Raw genomic sequence first — 23,893 nt, 5'->3', positions numbered from 1 at the left:
CTGGATTAGGAAGGTGTCGAGGGAGTTGGGTTGACAGGCCTTGAGGACCAACGAAATGAATAGAGCAAGGGAGGAGTTGAAGTGTTTCCTTAGGTTTCTGCTTGAAACAAAGAAGGAGGAGCAGCTTTTAGGGAAGAGACAACGAGTCTAATTTTGTACATGTTGAGTTGGAGGTGCCTCTGGGACATCCAAGAAAGCAGTTCTAGTGAGCAGTTGGACATGTGGGTCTGGGGCAGGAGATTCCCCCAAGGGATGGCAATGGGCGGCATTGCCCCCTCCACGAACTCTAACCAAGCTACCCCAAATAAACGTCATTTAAGTAAAAATGATTACTTATTGTGCAGCTACAGCTTCAAGACAAGTTCCAGACAAACCCGATTACCTCCCAGTAGCCCCCTCTGTCTGTCAGACACTCTGAAACAGACACTTGGGAATCACCAGAACACAGAAGGTGGTTGGAGCTAGGGAAGCTGATGGCATCACCCATGGAGAGCATGCAGTAGGAAGCAAGGGGATCACCGTTTAAGGGGTGCGGTACTAGGCAAGTCAGCAACAGAGACCAGGAAGGAACCAATGGTGAGGAAGGAAGAAAACCAGGAGAGCATGATGTCATAGATGTCAAAGGAGGAGGGAGCTTTGCATTGGCCCGTGGTTTTGTGCACCTAGTACAGCACATGGCACGTGGAAAGTTTTCCATAAATCTTTATTAAATTGAGTTGAAATTGATCAACTGTTAATCACTGGGGATGTCAAGAAAGAGAGGACTGAAAAGAATGATTGACTTAGGAATTAGAAGGTTCCTGGGTCTTTGCCATGGGTGGGGACTTCTCATTTGATTTAACCTCCCTGAGAAATAGGTGGTGCAGGTATCACCAGGTGCCCCAGGGTTGGAGTGACATGTGCAAGTTCTAGAATGCAGGTTTTTTGACTCCAAGTCCACCTTTCCCTGAACTGATGGGGAAATAGGGAAGAGTCCAAGGGAGTGATAATGCTTTTAATTTCTGATATTAATGCCCCAAATTGGGACATCTGGTTAGAACCAGGGGCAGGATGAATTGTTATATTCAGCATTTACGTCATTTGTTCATATTTGCGATTATTAGGTGGCTGTGATCCTCTCAGAAGTGTGAGTATTTAGATGAGACTCTTTTCCCGGAGGGAAAGCTAGAAGCTTGAGCCTAGGTGTCGTCTCGGGGGGGTGGGGGGCAGTGCAGAGGAGCCAGTGTAGAGGTAGAAGGCCATGCTGGGGTCGTCTAGGTCTTTGGTCTGCAAACAGCAGAAGCTGACTCTGGCTAAATTAATGAGAAAAAGAATGTACTGGAAGGGTATCTGGTGACTCACTGAATGTCCTGGAAATCCGGAGACTGAGGCTCAGAAATCAATCAGGACCTGTGGGACGTTGGGTAGCTGAAACCAAAGACAAGGTGATGATGCCATTGGCCTGGCATCACTGCTGCCTGCTAACCTGACTGCTGCCATCACCTCCAGAAGGAATTTTGAACTCTCCCTGATTCTTTGTGTCACTCAATCCACAGGCAGAGCCCAGGCTGAGCATCTGGTTGGCCAGCTTAGGTCACATGCTCATGTTCTCACAGATTCTGGAGGTTACAGCTTCCCCAGTTGCAGGTGGAACTCTCCCTCCCACAAAGACTCACAATGCCAGGTTCCTCAAACCTGGGGACAGGTATGCATGCCAGGTGGACAAGTGTCCACTATAGAAGCCAGAGCCCGTTCTAGCCCTCAGACTGGGATGACTGGGCAGTGCTGGACATGAGGTGGAGATGGGGCATCCCCTATAGGCCACTGAAAATATCCACATTTTGATCTTAATCTTTTTGGATATCTTTCTGAATCCTTTAGCCTCCAGCTAAACTTTAGGATTCTTTTTTTTTTTTTTAATAAATTTATTTATTTATTTATGGCTGCGTTGGGTCTTCGCTGCTGCGCTTAGGCTTTCTCTCGTTGCGGTGAGCGGGGGCTACTCTTCATTGCAGCGCGCAGGCTTCTCATTGCAGTGACTTCTCTTGCTGCGGAGCACAGGCTCTAGGCACGTGGGCTTCAGTAGTTGCAGCACGTGGGCTCAGTAGTTGTGGCCCGTGGGCTCTAGAGTTCAGGCTCAGTAGTTGTGGCGCACGGGCTTAGTTGCTCCATGGCATTGGGATCTTCCCGGACCAGGGCTCGAACCTGTGTCCCTTGCATTGGCAGGCGGATTCTTAGCCACTGAGCCACCACGGAAGTCCTAGGATTCTTATATGCTCTGGAGATCTGAGCATTTCATTAGCAGTTGGATTTTTCCTCTGGAATTTGAAGGATTCCAGTGGAAAAGAGAGCTCATCCTAGCATCTGGATCCTCCCTGCACATTTGATTCCACTTGGAAAACTTCAGCGCTGCCTTGTAAGGACAGAGGCCAGAGCTTGGCTCTCTCTGGCCAAAAGGCAGCTACAGTACAAATTCTGTTTCTCCTCTGCGGTTGGGCAAGACCTACAGGGCCGTGAGGTGTTTGGGAGGTGCTGCCTTGCTTTTGACTGGGGTTTGGCTTCAGGCTTGGTGCCGAAGTTGTCCAAAGTGACAGGAGTAGGCTCTTCTCACGTCCTAAAGATGTCAACCTGGTGGAGATGTCCTATCCAATATCCTGCCTGAGAGAGAGCAGCTAAAGGAGGTAGGGCTTCATCTGCCTGGGGCTGTCAGCATTGCCAGTTGCATCCCTGCCCAGTTTCCTCATCCAAACAAGAGGGTGTTTGTTCGGTGAGCACCAGCTCCCTTCTTGCCCTCAGATCCTCTGGTTATGGCTCTTTGACATCAGGGCACCCTGACTGAAATCTTGGCCATTCAGTTCCAATAAACTTAGACGAAGGAATTAATTTGCTTTAAAGAGAAAAATGCGGTTTTGAACTTCTGGACTCATGGCTGTGGTGGCTAGCAGCATTTCGAGGGTCTTTTCCACTGATGCCTGTTAGTGGGGAGTTGCTGCCTCCACGAAGCTGGGTGTGTCAAGGGCTGGGTTCTTGCACCCCGGACTGGAGGTGATTCCTGAGGCTGAGGCCTGCTCACCAATGTGGGGTCAGGGTGACCCCCGGGAAGGACGGAGCAAGAGTGTTCCTAGCCAGTGTTGGCTCTGGCACAGTTTGCACTGATTTGCCCATTTTTGTCCAGATGACATAGAATCGTGTTGAGAACAACACGGAAGCAGAAAAGAAGTCTTGGAAGGATCTGAGCTATTTTTACTAAAACACAGCTTTGATCACGTCACCCCTCTTAAAAACCTTTGAGGGCTGCCCAAGTCCTGCAGGAGGAACCTCACATTCCTCAGAAAGGCCCCCAAGGCCCTGAAAGCCCCAGCCCACCTCTCCACCTCCTCTCCTGCCTCTCCCCTTTCCCTAGCGCCGCCCTCTATGTTCTCTCTGCTCCCCCGCGCTCCTCCAGGCCTCTGTGCCTTGTGCATTATTGTTCCCCCTGCCTGGAGCCGTCCTCCCTGCCCTTTTCCTGGCAGAAGCCCACAGAACCGGCCAGAAGTCACCTGCTTCCTTGCTGCCTTCCTGAGCTGCCACCTTAGCGTTTCTGCAATCGAGCTTCCCCACAGGAGGATGCTGGCATCAGCTGCAGGTGTGCCTGGCTCCTCCCTGGCCTAGCACTGTGCCTGGCACACAGTAGGTGTCCCGGGATGGGACCAGAAGGGCGGCCTGAGGGGATGTGAGGGCGTAGGGGCAGGCCCAGGACCTGGCCTCGGTCAGGGGGCACGTGTGATTGGTGAGCCGACAGCCTCCCTTTGCACCTGCTGGTGGAGCTGCTGCCTTGGTGGCTTTGCTGTTTCTCTGAACCTGAGGGAGACCCTGGTGAGGGTGGGAAGGGGATTTAGGGCCACAAAGCCCAGCACCTGGGTCCCCCTCATCCTGAGGAGGCATCTATCGTGAGGAGCTGGTTTAAAGGTGGCAGAGACTTTCCTCCCCATCAGCCCAACCCCTGAAGAGGGCTAAACACCAGCTGCCCTTGGAGGACCCCTTAGTGTCCATGCCTGGCACTGTCTGCTGGCTTTGCACAGAGAAGGAAGTAGGGAGAACGAGTCAGCACACCATGAGAGGAGGCACTGAGGCTCTAAGATGGAAAGCGCTGTTCAGCCGAGTGACCGTCAGGACAGGCTGCGGCTCTTTCTGTTGGAGGAAGAGGGGCGCCCACCTGACAATGACTGCAGGATGCAGCAGGAGCCCCAGAGCAGGCACTTGGGGTCTCAGTTTGTCTATAAAATGAGACACTTAAACCACATGTGGTTCTTTCCTGCTCAGAAATTCCCCAAGCCTGTGAACGGAGCCTGGCAGGTGGTGTCTTTATGGGACCTGTGTTACCTCACAAGAACCTTCCTGGTGTGGAATAGTTATCCGGGGTCTGCATGCCACCTAGAGAGAGCTGTGGAGGAGCATATTTCCCACCATACCTGATGAGGTGGACTTTCTTTCTTAAGAGATTTTCTTTCTCAAAGTTGAACCCACACATGCATGGGCCTACTGGACCGCTGGTGACTGCATCGCCTCTGTTGTTTGCAAAATATGTTTCCAGACCTGGAATCACATCGTATTTCTAAGATCTCTTTTAGGAACCCATTGAAGTGTGTCTTTGTTCTTGGCCCTTGGAAGATCAACTCAGAGGAAACTTGAGTGGTGGGGTGGGTTTGATGTCCTAGGGAGGTGTTGGCCCGTTTTGGGAGGGATCTGTTTTGGGATCTGCCTTTGTTTCTGCCTCCAGGGGGCCTGCTCCCTCCTCCTGTCCAGCCCAGTCCTCCACCCTCCTACTCACATCTCTGTCCTCCGTCCTCATCCCTCCCCAGCAAATCAATGGAGCTACCTCCGAGCCATCCTACCTTGCTTGGTAGGATTGGGAGGTGTCAGGAAAACTACTTTGGAAAAAGATAGTCCAGGTAACTCACATAGAACAATATATTTTTTAAATGTAAAACTTGAAGCTATAAAAAAGGTTAATTTCCGGGCTTCCCTGGTGGCGCAGTGGTTGAGAGTCCGCCTGCCGATGCAGGGGACATGGGTTCGTGCCCCGGTCTGGGAAGATCCCACATGCCACGGAGCGGCTGGGCCCGTGAGCCATGGCCGCTGAGCCTGCGCGTCCGGAGCCTGTGCTCCACAATGGGAGAGGCCACAACAGTGAGAGGCCCGCGTACCGCAAAAAAAAAAAAAAAAGTTAATTTCCTTTTACGTACTAGTATTACTCTTGGGAATTTATTCTAAGGAAATAATTCTAGAAAGGAAAAGAGCTATACGTACAAAGATATTTATAGCAACGTTGTTTAAAATAGCAAAAAACTGTAAACAGCCTGAGTGTTCCACATGGCTATGTAATTTGTGATACCTAGACTCAGTGGAATATTGTGCCACTGTTAAATTAATATGAAGATGATATTAATTCATGCAGAAGTGCCGAAGAATTTTGGTGAAAAAGTGGCTTCTGTTTTAACAGGCAAATTGCACATACACTTGATGAGTGCATAAAAACTGATTATATTGGCTATGGTATAAATTGGCATAAGGTAAATACAAGATTTAGGTGAAGTGGTTATGAGTGGAGTATTTGTGTTTGAAATTGCTTTACATATATACTTTTATATAATACTTTAATATATATTATATATATATTATATATATATTATATATATATTATATAATATATATTAATATACTTGAATATATTATACCTTTATAACATTTCTATTATACATTAGTATACTTTAATATATACTATATATACTATACTTATATAATAAATACATGTATATATTTATATATTATATACTTTTTAAAAAAAAAGACCTTAACTTATCAACATCTTTGGATCTGGGTGGGAAGGAGGCCAGGGGGAGGAACTCCAAGCCTCCCGTCTGTTACCACCTGAAAGAAGGAACTGCTGTGTCTTATCAGCCCCCTGCACTGCAGGGGCTGGAGAGTTCAGATTGGCTGAGCCTGACTTCATAGGCTGGCTAACTATATAACTTCAGGGCTCCCAGTGGACTCGGCCTGGTGCAGGCGACCCCCAAGTGGCCTCAGAGCCCCAGATGATTGTTTGCACCTGGGTTTCTAGGGAACCAGCCCAGTGAGTACATGTGGCCCTGAGGCTCTGGTTCTAAGCCGCCCACTCACCTCGAGGCTGCTGGGTCCTGCTGGCCCAGCCGCAGCGGGAGGCAGATTCTCTATTCTGCAGTTCACACAGGCAGCGGGGAGGGTGTGCTTTGCAAAATGACCTCCTGCACAGTGTTGCACAGATTCATTATAGTATTGAAACTTAGAGTTGCCCTTTAGCCAGCCTCATGAAACCCCCCCACATTCATCCAGCCTACCTCTGGCTTGGCCTGCAGGGCCCTCTGACCCCTCCCATCTTGCCATGAGCTGTGCTGGGACTTGCAGCTGCAAGTGTGGCCTGTGGCTGAGCAGCTGACTGTCTTCTGACCACCTTCTGACCACCTTGTATCTCTGGCGTCTCAGAACCTTGGGACACCTAGTGCACGGCCTTCTCACCCATCACTCCCCCTTTGGGTTGCCTCCCTGTGTGTAGCCTTTTTTTCTTACTGGGGAACTTTCTTGTCACGTGGAGTGTCTGTTGGAGGGCCCATGATCATTCTTTCCCTGTGACTAGCACAGTCCAAGGCAGGAAATGGAGACTCCTTGTGTTGCTTGGCGTCCCGAAGTGGGTGGAGCTGGAGAGCCCTGGGCAGACCTCGAGCGGGCAGGTTGGAGCCTGCTGACACTGAAGCCACCGCAACAGAACGTGTGGAGAGATGGGTTATCGCAAGCACATATCCGCTAAAGCCAAATTCCAGAACTGTCAAAGATTTGGAGTTTGTTGTTCCAGGATCAGACTGAAATAGGGCCTTGTGGCTGGCGGTTTGCCAGAGTCAGAGAGAAACTGGAGAGCGTGTTGTGCACAGGGCTTGCTTGGATACTCATGAAGGGTACTCAGGCCGGTTTCATGTCTTCCATGACACGCAGGCTTGTGCGTGGGTTTGGAGGCAGGGGTGGGGAATATCCATGTGCTTTCCTGGAATATCGTGTTCATTCCTAGATGCCGTGGTCCCATCCCCACCCTCTACAGTGACAGCCAGCCAGCTCCAATGGGATCATTGCTGGTGGTGTATTAACTGACACAGAATCTAAGTAACATGCTGTCTTCCTGAGCCCAGGACCCAGCAATAACTGCTCGTCTCAGTTCCCTAATTTATAGACCACGTGCGTGCCCCAGGGTTGTCAGCAGCTCAGTTTCTTGAAGCTTGAAACACATTTCCATAGAAACAATGCTATAAATGGTAGTTGGGTTCCTAGGCTAGCCCACAAAGAGCCCTAGTGTCACCTACGAAGTTGCTGAAATAAGGTATTAGTAAAATTGAGAGCGCAAATGCAGCAGTAAGAGTTAGCACCCAGGACTTTGGAGGTTAAGTGGTGTGGGTTTATTTGTGTAACTTTCTTTGGTGGAGGTGTCTTTCAGAGCCCTTCTGACAAGGGAAGCTCTGGGGCCCTCCCCCTACCTACAGTCATAACCCCTCCTTTCCCAGTTTACATTCCTTCTTCCTTCCTCATCAAGCCGGGGCCCTGGGCCTACCTGCGCCCGGGACCAGGGCTGGGGTGTTTTTATTATGAGGAAATCCTGTTCAAGGCCCTTTACATCGTCAGCATCGTCATCATCATCATCATTATTTAAACCATCTTGATCAACTTCACATAATAAACATTACACCTTAGCAATTTGCATTGTTCAGAATTCTCTCCTGATTGCTGCTAATGTTCCTATGGAAGTTTTAACATAGTTGATAAGTCCACCTCTACTATTTTTTGTACCGATTTTGTCCCTTAACATGAGTTCATCAAATGGTTTCATCAGATTGTTTCCATGTGTCAGTCCTTTCCTATTTCATTCTGTTAACATACCATTCTGTAATCTGAATGGAGTTCCATTTGGGGGGGTGTCTATATATAGGTGCTATGAGCATCTTTTATAAAAACTCCTTGGTGGTGTTATTTTATTTTATACATTTATTTATTTATTTATTTATTTATTTATTTGGCTGTGTTGGGTCTTTGTTTCTGTGCGAGGGCTTTCTCTAGTTGTGGTGAGCGGGGGCCACTCTTCATCGCGGTGCGCGGGCCTCTCACTATCTCGGCCTCTCTTGCTGCGGAGCACAGGCTCCAGACGTGCAGGCTCAGTAGCTGTGGCTCATGGGCCCAGTTGCTCCGTGGCATGTAGGATCTTCCCAGACCAGGGCTCGAACCCGCGTCCCCTGCATTGGCAGGCAGACTCTCAACCACTGCGCCACCAGGGAAGCCCGTTGGTGCTATTTTAAGTTGTTTTCGTGGGACCTGGTTCCCTGACCATAATTACCTGATCGAGTCTTAAACTCTTTTTTTTTTTTTTTTTTTTTTTTTTTGCGGTACTTGGGCCTCTCACTGTTGTGGCCTCTCCCGTTGCGGAGCACGGGCTCCGGACACGCAGGCTCAGCGGCCATGGCTCACGGGCCTAGCCGCTCCACGGCATGTGGGATCTTCCCGGACCGGGGCACGAACCCGTGTCCCCTGCATCCGCAGGCGGACTCTCAACCACTGCGCCACCAGGGAAGCCCAAGTCTTAAACTCTTGCAACACAATGCAAATCACATTCTAGAAAGATTTGAACAGTTTATAGTGGTACAGCAATGTATGTGCAGCTGTTTCCTGATGACCCTGCCAACAGCTTTCTTGTTTATTTACTTATTGTCACGTTGACTCTGGCCATAATGGGCCCTTAATGGTGTTCTAATCTGCATATCTTAAATTGCTGCTGAGACTGTAATTTTTCCTCCTGATGAGTTACTGCTTGTCCTTCCTTATGTGTCAAACGGTGCTCATCTTCTGTGACTGCGGAGCCTCCCCACGTACATGTATCTCCTTGAACCACTTTCCTGTTGGGAAGTGCAAAGTCCTGCCTTCCTCCCTCCCTCCCTGGCTGGGGCCCCGCCCCTTGAGTTGCACTAGCTCCTCTCCACACCTGCCTGGTTCACCACCTCGGCCACTCCCTCCACCGCCTGCAGCCCTGGGAACTGGCTGGGACTGATGCTCTGGCCAGGGCCGGTTGAGGCTGGGAGGGACCAACAGTGGGGGCCCTGTGATGGAGGCAAATGTGCCAGGCAGGGGCTTGCCTGAGTGGTTCTGAAATAGGTTCATGAAGTGACTTCCTTTGAGGGAGGCCGCGCTGGGAGATTCTGGGAAGAGCCACAGGCTGTGAGGGCTGGAGAGGGCACAGGAGTTCATCTGGTCTAAGGGTCACCCACTCAAAGGCCTGTGGGGAACAGGGGGGATCTCAATAACAGAGGCTGGCTGGGTGCAAGAAAACAGCGCAAATGAGATGAGAAACAATAGTGACCCGCGGCCTAGGAAGGGGTGGAATCTGTGGAAAGTTGGAATGTGTGCATCCCATCCCAGTGCCACTCCCCTCCTGAAGCCACTCCCCTTGTGCTGCTACTTAGCTCCACCTTCGAGAAGGAGGGCCCAATGTGGCCAGTGTTCCAATTTTTTTCATGACAAACCAGAAATCCCGCCAGAAATCCCGATTTTTAGCTTAAACCTCCTGATTTAAATAAATGGTGAAAATCAATTTAATTCAGTTAAAATAAAATACATGAGATGGGTCAAATACAGTGTATCTGGGAATGAGAATGGCCTGTGAGCCTCCAATCTGTGACGCCTCATTATTTGACGTTTTTTCTGGGAAAATACAGGCCCAGGGAGGTATCCTCATATAGCCAAGAGAAGGACTCAGAGAGTCCAGAGGTCAAATACCATCTGTCTGACCTTGGAAGAGCTGTTTAACCTTTCTGAACCTCAGCTTCCTTATCTATAAAATGAGGATAATGGCTTCCTCTCAGGGCGCTGGGTGGACCCATTGGGCTCGCATCATGTCAAGCATTTAGTAGGTGCTCAGTAAATGTGTTGATAGTTCCCGCCTGGGGTCATCCAGAAAATTAGAGGAAGAACTAGGCTTAGAACGTCGCTTTCCTGACTCCCAGTCCAGAGCTTGTTCCACATCACATTGGCCTGCTTTCATGGGAATTTCCAGAGGTGTTTAGACACAGGGGTCCTTCTGGTCCCTGGGCAAATGCAGGTCACTTTATGAGCGCTTGCCTGACAGCTGCTGAGCTCAGGTAATGGGGACTTAGCTCTGTGGACTTTGCCTTGCAGTCCCCAGAACCCAGGAGATCTAGTCTTAGTAGTAGTAGCAGTAATACCATACAGGGAATTCCCTGGCGGTCCAGTGGTTAGGACCCGGTGCTTTCACTGCCCGGGCCTTGGTTCGATCCCTGGTCGAGGAACTAAGATCCCGCAAGCTGTGTGGCATGGCCAAAAATAATAATAATACCATACACCACTGAACCTAAGAAGCCAATTATTATAAAATGACCATTATTTTATTTACAACTATGAAAAAGAAAATGCTGCTAATTAAACCTTGATGTGCTATCAATTGTAAGATGCATCCTGACTTCAGAGATATTAAAATGTGCATCTTAGAATGGAAGAAACAGAATAGTAATAAAAGTAGTGATAATAATACTTACATTTTATTGCCTATCTCAGAATTCCACAGATGTTATTTGTGCATTTATCAACAAGCACTTACTAAGCACCCAGCATGTGCAGGCACTGTGTAGGCACCAGGGATACAAGGTGACTAAGATCTAGGCTGTGCCCTTCAGAAGCTCTGAACCTAGTAGGGAGATGGTGCAGGAAGCAGCTGTAGAGCAAGGTGTAGGGGATGGAGTCAAGATAAACAGACCGTGCCATGGGAGTTAGGAGAGAGAGTGGCTGGTCTGATCCTTAGGGACAGAGACCAAGACAGTTCGGGGTGCCTGGGATTGATTTAAGTTCTCCCAGGAGGCAGGAAGTGAGGGAAGCAGATTTGGGCTGGGGGAGAAGCTAAGCGGGGAGGGATGTGTCGCAGCTGGAGCTAGCTTCAGCCAGATACCACAGGGAGCCCTGCAATAGGAACTGCATCACCACAGATTTGATCCCACCTTTCTTTTGGACCCACCCCCCCTTGTCAATCATTGGCTGCAGTGCTCTCTCCTAGCAAAGGCTCCCTTTGAGAAGGGGGCAGCTGTGAGCCCTTAGCAGTCAACACTCACAGTAGCTCGGAGTCAATACTCGCAGCAGCTGCACTCACAATGCACCAACCTGATTAAGGGGCTCTGGCAGGGCTCCAGCAGTGTACACTGCAGTGGCCGTGCTCTGCTTGGAGGAGTCAAGGAAGGCTTCCTGGAAGAGCTGCCATTAAGCTTAAGTCAGGACCAGGGTATGGCGGGTTTACCTGTGGCTGAAAGTGGGGGGAGGAGGAGCACGTGTGAGAAAGCAGGCATCTTGGGGAACTTCAGGTGGTTAGGCTATGTGGGCCTGGGGCTGGGAAGTAGGGCAGGGCCAGATCATTCCAGAACTGCAAGTGCCTAACAGTCTGGCTAACAGTCTCAACTTTTTGCAGTAGATGATGGGAGGTATTGAAAAGGGATGTGATCACTCTGATGGCAGTGTGGGTGATAGGTGTGCAAGACTAGAAGATCAGTTAGGAGATGAGAAAAAAATGGGAGTCAACACTTAGGAAGACTTAACGTATGCCAGGCACTGTTTTAAGCTCTTATCATCCCCATCTTGCACATGAGAAAACCAAGTGGTTAAGAAACTTGCTCAAGGTCATCAAGCTAGTGTGAGCCAAGAATTGGACTCAGGTCTCAGCCTGTGCTCTTAACCTGGACATTCCCATGAATATGAATTTTGGCTTCTAGTCCAAGGCGCATCATTTGTATTTGTTTTCGTTTAAAAATAATGCCTTAAAGCATGCCCAGTGCACACGCTGGATCTTGGAGGGCCCGTTCCTCCTGGCCCACAAACACAAGGTAGGGAGGCTGAGCTCCAGAAATCAGATCGTGAAGGAGTCTGTTCTGGGGTTCTGCAGGGGACGTGGGACTGTGCTGAAACGAGGCCCTTGGGAAGCTGGCAGCTCTGGTTCTGTGAAGAAAAGGTGCTTCTGTCCCCGTGGCCCTGCCGGCCCACCCTCCGTGGCGGCCACACCTGTTCTGTCCTTCTCCCTATTCCCAGCCAGACGTCCCTCCTAGAGTGACAGCAGCAACTGGGGACATCTGCAGAAGTTCCCTCTCAGGCTTGACAAAGGCACTCAGAACCTGGCCCAGGCCTGCGAGGGAGGGAGGAGGAGGCGGGTAGGAGGGCCACGGGAGGAGGACAGCTGTAGGCTGCTGCGGCAGGCACGGCCCTGCCCCGGAACAGGTGAGGTAACTGTGAACTCAGGCGGAGGGCCCCCTGGGTTTTCATGGGTAAAAGAGAAGACAGTGCAGGGACTTCTCAGCACACGGTGGCTTAACTTCACAGCTGGGGCTTTGAGCTCCCTGCTCCCTCAGAAAGGACGTGGCAAAAAAGAGGTGAAGAGAAGGCACAGGCATCAAAGGAGTGTCCCTATTCGGGCTGGGAGGGCGCACAGTGGAAGAGCTTGGAGGGAAGGACACAAAGAGCAGGGACTGGGCAGAAGCCTTGGAGAGACACCTGGATGGGACAGTCTCTCTGGGCAGAGCCCAGCATAGGGTCACCCTGAGGCTGATGGGGGTGGACCTGGGGTCCTTTCAGAGGAAAAAGAATCTTGACTGGACTAGGTTTTTGAAAGGGAGAAGCTAGTTTTGGGAGAAGGGGATATAGGGTAAAACAGTAAAAAAAAAAAAAAAAAAAAATTGTAACCTTGTATAGGTACATAGCATGATAAAGCAGTTTTCTTGTCCTTGTGATTCTCCAAAGTCCCGAGAAAGTAGGCATTCTTTTATTGTTTGTGTAGCAAATACTTACAGTACATCTCCTAGGGAGCCAAAATGCAGGACTTGGAGAAGGTAAGTGTCAACTTTCCTAAGATCACACAGTGGGTTGGCTTTAGTTAGGTGGGACCCAAACTCAGTCCTGGTTCCCTGTTCTTCCTACAACCTTGTCTTTCTTCTGTTTTAACTGCAGGTAATGAGGTCCTAGAGGTAGTACCTTTATTCTGAAAAGGGAAATGACAACAGGGACACAAGGAACATAAGGGACATAAGGAACCCAGCATTGTGGACTTGGGATTTCCTCAAAGGTATTTGTACCCCCTATTCCCCCACATTCCTGTAAAGGTTAGTTATTCACTTAAACACACCATGTGTGCTGGCCTCGATGGAAAGTCCTGACAGAGAAAGGACAATGGAAAAAGGACAGGAAAGCAGGCATGGGGTTTGGGGTGAAGAAAACTCCTCTTTTAAATCGTGAATGATGGAAGCAGAAAGCTAGAGGCAGGTGGATGGGTGGTGAGAACCTGGCTTCCTTGGAAGCTTTGGGTTTTTTTTCTCTTAATAATATCCCAGCTTTATTGGGATATAATTCACATACCACAGAATTCACCCTTGGAAGCTTCTTAATGGTCTCAAGTTGTCCCAGAAGTGGATGCTGACGATGACCACTCAGGGCAGGGAGGCATCACTCTGAGAGGAGTCCAGAGAGCTGATGCCATTCTAGGAAGCCTCTCTAATGCCATATTCTACTGTCACTGGGACCCAGAGTTTGAAATCCTGTCTAGGCGCTCTGCTTCCTGGAGTGTTTCTCAGCAGATGCACTCCCTGGGAACTGGAGCTCTGTACCTCTCTCTTTTCTGCAGTTTGTAAAGAAGTTTGCTGGTGGAGAAAAGTCTGCTGTATGGGTAAGGTCCCTGGAACACCTTTTTTTTTTTTCTTACCCAAAGGGCACCCTTCTTAGCTGCCTCTGTAGGAAGGGCTGGAGCTTCTAAAACCAAAACTTTCACTTCACATGTCAGTGATTCTGCACTGTCATATCTGCAGCAAAACTGACCTCCAGGGCTTTCCCGGAAGAGCTGCAGCTTTCTTTACGCATCCTCAGCTGCCTGCCTTTGGGAGGGAGACTTCTCCTGCCAGGCAGGGGCCATCTGGGACAGTCTTGGGCCCTCCTCCCCTACACATGCACATGCCGTTTCTCCTCCCTCTCTTCCTTTGTGAGCATGAGCTGCTCCGAGATGAGCAGGGCTGTTCCAGGTCACTGACTTCTGTTTCTCATGCATCCTGCCACCTACTTCTGCTCCCTGTGCTGCTTCCTGGGCCTGGCCCAGCATCCCGGCGTGGGACAGAGAGGAAGTCCTGGCGGGACAAGGCTGAGGAGTGCCCTTTGGAGCGGCTCCCACTTGTTCCCTGGAGGCTAGGCTCTGGCTTCATGGTGGCAGGCTCTTCCAGAAATGTGCTCCCCAGCCAGGGTTCTGCTGGGTGGGGAACATCCCTGGGCTTGTCTACACTGGCTATCGGGGGACTTGCTCTGGACTGGCTCGAGGCCAGCTCTGGGGGCCAGGCCCAAGGGGGAGGTCGGGATGGCTGCAGGTTTGCAGAGGAGTGAGCACTGCAGACCAGGCGGCTTTGCTTTTGCTTCCCTCACTTGGATGAGGTGTCAGTGGGAAGGAAAAAAATCAGACAAATGGAAAAAACAAAAAGGTTTTACACAGAACCTCTGCCAGGAGTCCTGAGAGTCCAGCCTCTACTTGGGGGCCAGCAGGCCTGAGCGTCCCAGTCCCTCAATTGCTCACTGCCTTCCTCTAGGAGATGGGAAGAGGAACAGAGAGATGACAGACTACTGGCTTGCCTTGTGGTCTTGTGCAAGTCACTCAACCTTTCTGAACCTCAATGTCTGCAACCATAAAATGAGCGGGATGAAACTCTCACACACAGGCTTGTTCAGTAGGCTGTGTGTGGAGACATCTTCTGAGAATTGTCAGGAACAATACTGTCAGAGCAGATGCTAAATCCGAGAGCCTGGGCTTTTCTTTGTTGGAGGTCGTTTCCCTGGCTCCTCCATTCTTTTTTTTTTTTTTTTTTTGCGGTACGCGGGCCTCTCACTGTTGTGGCCTCTCCCGTTGCGGAGCACAGGCTCCGGACGCTCAGGCTCCGCGGCCATGGCTCACGGGCCCAGCCGCTCCGCGGCATGTGGGATCTTTCCGGACCGGGGCACGAACCCGTGTCCCCTGCATCGGCAGGCGGACTCTCAACCACTGCGTCACCAGGGAAGCCCCATTCATTTTTTACAATCACAGAATCGTGGATTTTAAACTGGAAGGAATTTTAAAAGGTCATCCGGTCCAGTCCCCTGGCATAATTATCTTTATTTTGCAGATGAGACTAAGTTGTCATTACTGTGACATGTCTGTCATACCTTGGTGCAGATAAGCCCTTTTCCTCCTGGGTAAGGTGTGAGCTCCAGATGCACACAGGTGCCCCCGCCAGTGAAGGGATGGAAGAGGACAGGAAGGGCATGCCCCTTAGAAGCAAGTGTGGGGTTCTGAAGGTTTCTAGGCAGAAGGTACCAGTGTCATCTCTGTCATCCACTGGGGACAGGGGGAGGGGCACGGTGGGGAAGGTCCTTGCCCTGCAGGTTCAGAGGGACCGTGAGAATCACATTCTGCTGCCCCTCCCCTTCCCCCTGAGAAAGCAAGGGATGCACCTGCTTCTCAGGACTGGCCACAGGGGAAAAGCAGCTGCCAGGACACGGTGTATTCTTCAGTGGTTTTTCCTTCAAAGAAGAATCTCCTTCTGACCCATCTCCTTGGGGAAAAGAAAAACAAAAACAAAAACAAATGAAAGGAACTAGGAAAAAAGGGCTCCCTCCCCAGGACTTTCTCCTGGCCCTGGAGCCTCATTGTATGTGGGGGCCAGCAAGAACCTCCTGAATAGCAGAAAGGTTTCCCATCTTCCCGCCAGTTAAGGAGGCATCAGGGGATGGTAGGGAAGGTAGGCGAAATATAGGCTTGCAGTCAAAAGCTGCCTAACTTGGGCCTCAGTTGCTAGAATTAAACCAAGGAGCTTTTCACACCTAAGTAATCAAGACATGGGTCTTTTATAGGGGCTGGGAGCAGTTTCTCAATAACCTTAACACCACTAGGATGTTGATAAGCCAAAAAGTGAAGCTTGGGGAGACTGTTAATGAAGTGCCTTGGAGAGGATTAAGCATGCTTTACCGTATCCAAAACGAGAGTTTTCTTTGTGGAAGAAAGAGACTTGTGTCCTCCCCAACATCACACACATACTTTCCTGGCAGGCCCGCTGGGTTTCCAAACATTTCGTCACCGTCTCGTCCTGACCTTGGTGTGAAAGGAACGATCCACGTGGCCTGTTGGTTCCAGCAAAGCCATCGGGGGCGCCGGCCTGGGCTGGGGGAGGGTGGCGACTGACTTGGGAGTGGAGGTGAGGTCTGCTGGAAATCCCCAGCCTGGGCAGCCGCCGGAGGTTTAAAGACGCCTTCTCCGGCCTTATTTGGTCGCAGGAAGTGGGCGGCGCCGGGCCTGCTGGCTGAGAGGCAGACCCGAGACAGTTGTGCTGATGAAGTGGTAGAGCTGGTTCCTGCTCGCCGCCGTGCCGCGCGCGCCGGCCCGCCGCTGGGCGCTCCGCGCTCCCAGCCCCGAGTTGTGCAATCCTTTGTAGCACGCCAGAGAGTCCTCCTCCTTCGCTGTTGCCTCTCGCCCTCTCTCTCTTTTTTTTTCAAGCTGTGAGCTCAACCGATGAGTCAGAGCAGTGCAATCCTGACACTGCATCGCAGGACTGGGGGGTGACACGGAGGGAGGGAGAGCGATCGCGAGGCGGACACCACGGGCGCGGGGTGCACCGAGGCTCCTGTGCCGGGAGCGAGGGGTGACAGCCCGCGCGTCCCGCCCGGGCCCTGCCAGCAAACTTCCCGGCCTCGGGAGGCGCGAGCTGGCGGAAATTCTGCGAGCGTCGCGGGGAGGCGGCGGCGCCTGTTTGTTTTTAAAATCGGGAGTGTGTGCAGGCGGCTGGAGCCTGGGAGGCGACCGAAGGCGGCGGCCCGCGGCGGAAAGGGGACAGCCGATGCCGGAGCTCGGGTAGGAGCAGGGTAAGTGGGGCTGTTGGGCCGGCGGCCGAGGCCTGCACGCGGCTCGGCGCAGAGCCCGCCCTGGCTGCGGCGGCCAAAGGACCCCGGGCTGCGCGCAAGCAGTGGCGGCTGGGCGCGCGGGCTGCAGCTCTGCAGGCGCGGCCCGGAGCGGGGGCGCGGAGCCACGGGGGGCGCGGCGCGGCAACTTCTGCTGCCCGAGCGGCCGGGGTGGGGGGGGCGCGCGCTTGTGTACGTGCGTTTGCCGCCCCGCCGCCCGCCCCCTCGGCGGCCCGCACCCCCCGCCCGCAAGTGCCTGTGCAGCGCCAACCCGCCGTGTTTGTGCAGCTACGCAGCTCGCGCGCGGCCCCCGCCCACCCGGGCGCGGCCCCGGCAGGAAAACCCTCCCAAGCCACCCGGCCCGCGGCGGTAGCGGCGGCTCCTTCGCCTGAGCGAAACGTGGTGTCCGCTGGGACCGGCTTGCGTGACCGAGCCTGGGTCCGGGAGGTACGGGAGGGTCTCGCGAGCTGCGGGAACTTGGTGCGGGAGCCCTTTCCCTTTCCCGTGTGCACCCGAGAGCGGACGTGGAAACTGCACGCGCGCCCGGAGTTTGGGGGACAGAGGTGCAGGGGTGGCAGGGAACCGGGACCAGTGCAGTTGAGGCCTAAGCTGGAGCGTTTAGGGCGGGCGGACCGGCCTCACCCCGCGCACCCCGGCGCCGCCGGCTGCTGGCGCACCTCAGACCTGTCATCCTTCGCCCAACCCCTCACGCCCCGTGCAGCTGCGGCCTGCGGAGTTAGTTCTCCTGCCGCCTCACCTTGTGCTGCGTTTGGTGGTGCCTGTGCGGAACTCGGGAGCCCGGGTTTTTTTTTCCTGGAGCTTGCGTAAGGCCGGCTTGGTGGCGGTAGTCATACCCCCCTTACAACTCACACATCCAGGAGCGTGTGCACCAGGTTGCACCTCTAGGGCCCCCACGAGGCTTCTGGATAAGGGCCTGACGCTTTCAAGCCTCAGCCCCAAGGAAGCCTCAGGAAGGCAGACCTAGAGGCGATACCTGCCACTCTGAAGTGGGAGCCCCTGGGTATTGCAGCCCAGCCTCCAGAGTGAGCTGCTGCAAGGATGAAAGGGGAAGTTGCTCTCCCCCATTTAAAACTTTGTCGGTCACAACTTTAGTGGCTACTTCCTGCTTCCACCGTCCCACCTGGGACCTGTGTGCCAGCCTGTGCAGCCTCGCTCAGGGAACGGTGGGATGGGGGAGACCTGGCTGGCCTTGGGTGACTCTGGAGGCCGCCTAGGCACGTGGGTGCAGGGGATCCCTGTTGGCAGCTGTGGCTGGAGGGAGGGAAGGTCTGGCCTGCTCCAACAGGGGGAGCCTGGCCTGGTGGCAGGCTGGAGGTCTGGCCTCTCCTTGGCCCTGCATCTTCAGGATTGAGACTGGAGGCCTGATGGAAGTGGAAGAAACGCAGCTCTGAGACGTCTCTTCTCTCTTGTGGGGCCCCGGCTAAGGGAAGGAAACCACTTGTCTTGCTCCAGAACCTCCTAGGGATGGTGTGCATGTGCCACTTTAACATCAGAGAAATGCACCCTTTTCACAGGCTGTTAGATGGCTTCAGGATGAAGGGGAAAGGAGAAACCGTCCCTGGTTGGGAATTTGTGGATCCTCTTTTCCCTACGGCTCTGGACAGTGAATAATAGGGGTGTAAACACTCAGTTACTGTGATAAACCATCTCATTGTATGGCTCTGGCCCAGTCTCCACTCTAATTGGATTGGCCTCTGGCAGGTTACTCTGGTCTGAGTAGCTCCCAGAGGCCAGCGGGGTGAAGAACCTGGAGGGTTCCTTCCCCACCCCCCAACCATGCAGCTTGCTCTGGGACAACCTGACCACTGCCAGTGTGGTCTCTCCAAGCATCGGGAAGAACCCACACTCCTCCTGGCTCCGTCAGCCCCTCACCCCACCCTAGGAAAGAGTGCCCTGGAGTGCCCATGGGGATGAGAGTTCAACTTTTAAATGTGGGATTTAAAAATAGCTTGAGTGTTTAGCCCTGTGGGCTGCTGCTTTTAATAAATGGAGAAACAAAAAGGCAATATGCAGTTAACAGATTTCAGCTGAAGGCCTCCTGTGGCTGCAGAGCTCAGGGAAGGGGTGCGCAGTGGAGCCAAGGCCTCTGGGCCCCTGAGTGGGAGAAGGATTGGCAGGGGGGTGCGCATGGAGCAGCGTAACCTGGAAGGGGAGTGGGTCCAGTCCAGGAATCTTTGGCATTGATAGCCCCTCTCCTGCGGTTGGGTCTCCCAGAAGGAAACCTTTCTCCTGGTGGAATGGGGATGGCCACAAGTAGCTGGGAGATTCCTGCGTATCCTTCTAATCCTGTTTCAAATGTCACCTCTTTGGAGAAGCCTCAGCCTTCTTCTGAATACTCATTTCCACCTTATATAGTCAGTTGTGCACATACTGTAATGTGGTGGTCAAATCATAAACTGGGAGCTAGAGTTCCTATACCTTCAAAGAGTCGAGGTGAGGATTTTGCAAGTTAGTACATATACATCAAATGTGGAAAGCACATTTCAGTATTATCATAGCTCTGCTCTAGCATACGCTCTGTATTGTTCCCACAGTGTCCGGCATCTAGTAGGTGTTTAGCATATGTTAGCTGAACAAATGAATGAAAGATCTCCATCCAGAAAACGTGGACTTTAGCATATGTTAGCTGAACAAATGAATGAAAGATCTCCATCCAGAAAACGTGGACTTAGCATGTGGTGGGCCCAGTGAGTCCTGCTGCGGGATTCATACTGTGCCATTGCTTTCAAAAGGGTTGGTCTATGTGTGAGTCTGATACTGGTGAACCCAGTCTCCTGGCACTGCCCTGTGGCTGGCCTTCTGGAGAGTATGTCCCAGTAATCCTGACCCCAATGGGACCTCAGGGTGAAAGAGTGTTGGAGCCTCCTGCCTGGGAATCTGCTAACCTGGGCATTTCCTTTGGCCAGGCCAATTGGCACCCTTCCTGTGTGTGCTCGAATTAGTATAGAAGCAGCCTGGGGGCTCCATTCTTCCCTGACACTCCACAGGCTGCAGGAAATGCAGCCAGGGGTCGTGTTCTATTGGAAGAGTTGCTTCTGCACAGGCAGGATATCTCTGGCTGTGTGGGGCTGAACTAAAGAAACTCCTCCAGCTGGGCTGGAGCTGGGTGGAGTGTGCTGAAATCCCCAGTTCTTACTTGTGGGATCTGCATTTGCATTCGAAGCAACATTCAGGATATCGTGAGACTGTGAGCTCACTTTATGAATCAGAAGCATTACAGCATAACTTCGGTGTTGGAAACTGCTCTTTGGAATCCAGATCACCCTCCCTCCACCCCCAACACACGCACACTTACAGGGGCTCTCACGGTCACACACTTGGGAACAATAACAGTTAGTGGGACATCAATTCAGATTCCAGAGCCATCAGGCAAAACTTGTGCACACCTACTTCCGTCCCCGCACTCAGAACACCATTCCTGGATGGTGTGTGGACAATAACCTGGGCAGTGACTCTGAAGGAAGCCTGGCAGGGGCATAGGAATGAGGCCTGGGCAGACCTGGGTTCATTCTTCAGCTTCCCCACTTGCTGTGTGGCTTTGAGCATTGCTTAACTTCCTGAGCCTCAGTTTCCCTACCTATAAAATGGGGATGATAATAATTAGTCATAGGGTAGCTGCAAAGGTTAAACAAGATCATGCATGCAAAGTGACTGGCACACAGTAGGTACTCAACAGATGATGGCTAGCATTTCACTAGTTTCTACCAAGCCCAGCTCTTGTTTGCCTTTTGTTCCTTCCAGGGAAAAGGAAATGAAGGGTGTCCTGCTTGTGGTAGGAGGGTACCCTTCCAGGGCACTGGGCTTATGTAAATGAAGCTCATTTTCGAACTCCCTAGGCCCTGGGCAAAACTGTGTGATGCACTCCAGCCTGGACCAGCCCAGACCTTGCGGCCTGTGTACTTTTGCAAGGGATTCTGTCCCTGCAGCGGAGGGTTAAGGGCTCAGCTTCCCAGAGATCCTATTGTGCTCTCAGGAACCTACTCGCCCAGGCCTCAGGCTGAACTGCTCAGGTGGGTGGGAGGAAGGCTGCTTTCTAAGCCAAGGAAAAAATCTGCTTGTCTTCGCTTCACCTGAAGCCTCTCAGTGTGACCTCAATGGAGTTTGGGTGGAGCCTGGGGTGGGAGTTGCTCCTAAAAGCACTTTGGCTGTTTCACCAGGTAGCAAGGGTGGAGTGGGAGGGTGGGGGGAACACCAAGATATTATATAAGAAGAAAGTTAACACATGTCTGAAGAGAGCTGGGGTTTTGCAGGGGTGAGGGTCGGGGGCTCCCTGCGGGACGCAACTTACTGGTTGTGGTTTTTGGGGACTGGTGGGGAGGAGAGGGGCTGGAGGCCTGAGCCGTCCAAGGCAGTGGTTCTTGATCTTGCTCTTCCTGGAACGGATCCTGGTGCTATGGCCAGCCGGGGAAGGTGCTCCCTGTTCCCTCTGCCTTTCTCTCCAGCCACAGGGAGCTTGTGGTGAGTGTTATTTTTTCCAGGCAATGCTTCTTCCTCTAGGAGTCTCGGGAAGGGGGGAGGGGAGCAGCCAGGGCAGGTTTGTCCCGGCTGAAGCTTGGAGAGAGGGAAGTACAACAGGCTTGCAGCCAGAAGGGGGTTCCCTCTGAGGCCACCCATCTTATCTGGGGAAATGGGGTCCAGAGAGGAAGGAAAACAGTGAGGGATTTTGATTCCCAGCTTTTTGCAGCAGCTGGGCAGACAGAGACCCCAAGCCAGCCTGCTGTTGCCAGAATTTGCCAGTTCCTGGGAGGGGAAGGCCCTGGAACTCAGAAGCGATCTCAGAAACGGCTTGAGTGATAACTCAAAATGCTGCGAGTGCAAGTAGTCTGGCCTTTCTCCCCCTTCCTCCTCCTCCCCCCAGCCTGCCCTGCAGCTCTTGGGGCAGATCTGGCTGGCCTCAGATCCTCCATCCCACCTGACCTGGCTTTGACCTCTTCAGCTGGCCCTGGGTCCTAGTTCTGGGCTCTCCAGCTCCCAGGATTTACCCAGAGCTGGAAAACACTTTGGGACATCTAGTCCTTCACTTTCAAATGGGGAAGCTGAGAGGCAGCGAGTTCCTTGAAGTTCCATAGACTGTCCCCACTTTCGCTTCACAGAGGAAAGGCTCCTGTGTCCTGCCCCTGGTCCCTGCCCCTCCCAGTTTCGAAACGGGGAAGGGCCGCTTCAGTGTAGGAAGAGCCCAGAGGAATACTGTCTCGGCCCCTGGGTGTGGCCCAGTCTTCAGCTGGCTCCATAGTTATTTGTCTGTTTGTGTGTGTGTGAGTTTTGTGGTTAGGAGACTGGATCTGACTGAAAGCAGAAGTGCCCACGCTCTGTGGGCTGTGCAGCGTGCAGATTGGACTGTACGGGGACAGTCGGGAGAGGAAGGCAGGGGGCAGAGGCCCTTCTGCATGGTGGCTGCTGGTGCTCTTTTTGTCCTTGCACAGTGCTTGCACACTTGAGCGTAAACAGCCCTTCCAGGTTGCTAGCAGCTGCCTTTCCTTGCTGGCTTTGGGCAGAAGAGATACCAAAAATAACCAGGCGGGCACTTCTACTTGTGGGAGTTTCACTGTGGTGGCCTCGGGGCAGGCTTACTTGCTCCCTGCAGGCCCCGGTGCCTCTGGCATCTTTGTTCAGACTTTCTGTGACCACCCTCTCCCCAGCCTCCCTCAGGTGATGGCACTTTCCCTTTTATTGCTCTTAGAGGGAGCCCAGGAGGGTGGAGGCTCCACTATGGGCTTGGAAGCTCTGCCAGGTTTTATGTGGGGACTCCTGTCCCGCCATGTCCCTGCAGGCCCTGCTGGCGCAGCTGAGTTCTGGGGAGGCCTGTGCTGAGTGTGCTCCTCCTGGGTCCCTAGGCCAGATGCCTGCAGAGCCCAGCACTGTTGCTGGGATTCCTAGTTCCCTTGTCCTGTTCCTGTCTGGTCAGCCCTGCTCTCAGCCGGCTGTGGAACTGGAAGAGGCCATTTCATTCGCTTCCAGGTGTTGAAGACTAATAATGAATGACCTGCCCCTGCCCAGCAAGGGGGAAATGAAATCACATTTATCGAGCTCTTACTTTGTGCCAGGCACACTCACTCTCTCTCTCTCTGTCTCTCTCTCTCTCTCTCTCTCTCTCCCCCTCTCTCCCTCTCTCCCTCTCTCCCTCTCTCTCTCTCTCCCTCTCTCCCTCTCTCTCTCTCTCCCTCTCTCTCTCTCTCTCTCTCTCTCTCCCCCTCTCTCCCTCTCTCCCTCTCTCCCTCTCCCTCTCTCTCCCTCTCCCCCTCTCTCCCTCTCCCCCTCTCTCCCTCTCTCCCTCTCTCTCTCTCTCTCTCTCTCTCGCTCTCTCTCTCTCCCTCTATATATATATATATATATATATATATATATATATATATATATATATAAAACCCTCATTTAATCCCACAATAACTATGAGATGAAGATATTGTGCCCATTTACTGGTAGGGAAACTGAGGCCCACAGAGAGGCAAGTGATTGGAGAAGCCAGGACATGTCCTGTTTGACCCCAAAGTCCTGTCTTTTTACCAGGCAGCTCCCACACTTCTCCTGGCTATTTTCATGTGCACAGGGAACAATGCTTTGACCCTAGGAATGAAGTGTTGATGGTAGGAATTCAGGCACCATTAGCTGGCTGATAGGGGAGATATTTTGGGCTGGGAAGGGTGGGGAAGACCCCTCTGAGGCCTCCCTCTCCAAACACTTTACAGGGTAGCGAGAATCCCAGCCTGAGCCACGGGGCCCTGCTGTGCAGGGCGATAGGCACATGGGAGTCCGCTGTGTGTGTGTGTTGCGGGGGATTGCTGGGGAGTCACTCGTGTGTGAGAGGAGTGGAAAAGTTTAGTTTAGCCCTCCCAGAAGCCTTGCAAGCATCTCCATCTCCCCAAATATCTCAGCCTCCGTAGTCTGAGAACAGCTCTAGGAC

At 52.4% G+C, this 23,893-nt stretch overlaps 1 protein-coding gene across 5 annotated transcripts in view; it reads left to right on the top strand.

Moving 5' to 3' along the window:
- MIDEAS (mitotic deacetylase associated SANT domain protein) overlaps positions 1 to 23,893 on the top strand; it is a 65,568-nt gene that overhangs the window by 10,002 nt on the left and 31,673 nt on the right. The window contains exons 2-3 of one of the 5 annotated variants that reach the window (XM_082617501.1): positions 13,021 to 13,135; positions 13,691 to 13,732. The exons of 1 other annotated variant lie outside the window; for it this stretch is intronic. The gene's annotated coding sequence lies outside the window, so the exon portion shown is untranslated. Of the gene's footprint in view, positions 1 to 13,020; positions 13,136 to 13,690; positions 13,733 to 16,639; positions 16,936 to 23,893 lie in introns of those variants that run through there. 3 more of the 5 variants (XM_082617502.1, XM_082617503.1, XM_082617500.1) reach the window with 3 other exon arrangements.

Source organism: Mesoplodon mirus (genome assembly GCF_964341445.2).
Source record: "Mesoplodon mirus genome assembly, chromosome: 4".
NCBI lineage: Eukaryota > Metazoa > Chordata > Mammalia > Artiodactyla > Ziphiidae > Mesoplodon > Mesoplodon mirus.
Note: the sequence above shows the minus strand (reverse complement) of the source record. Positions and strands in the feature narration are given on the sequence as shown.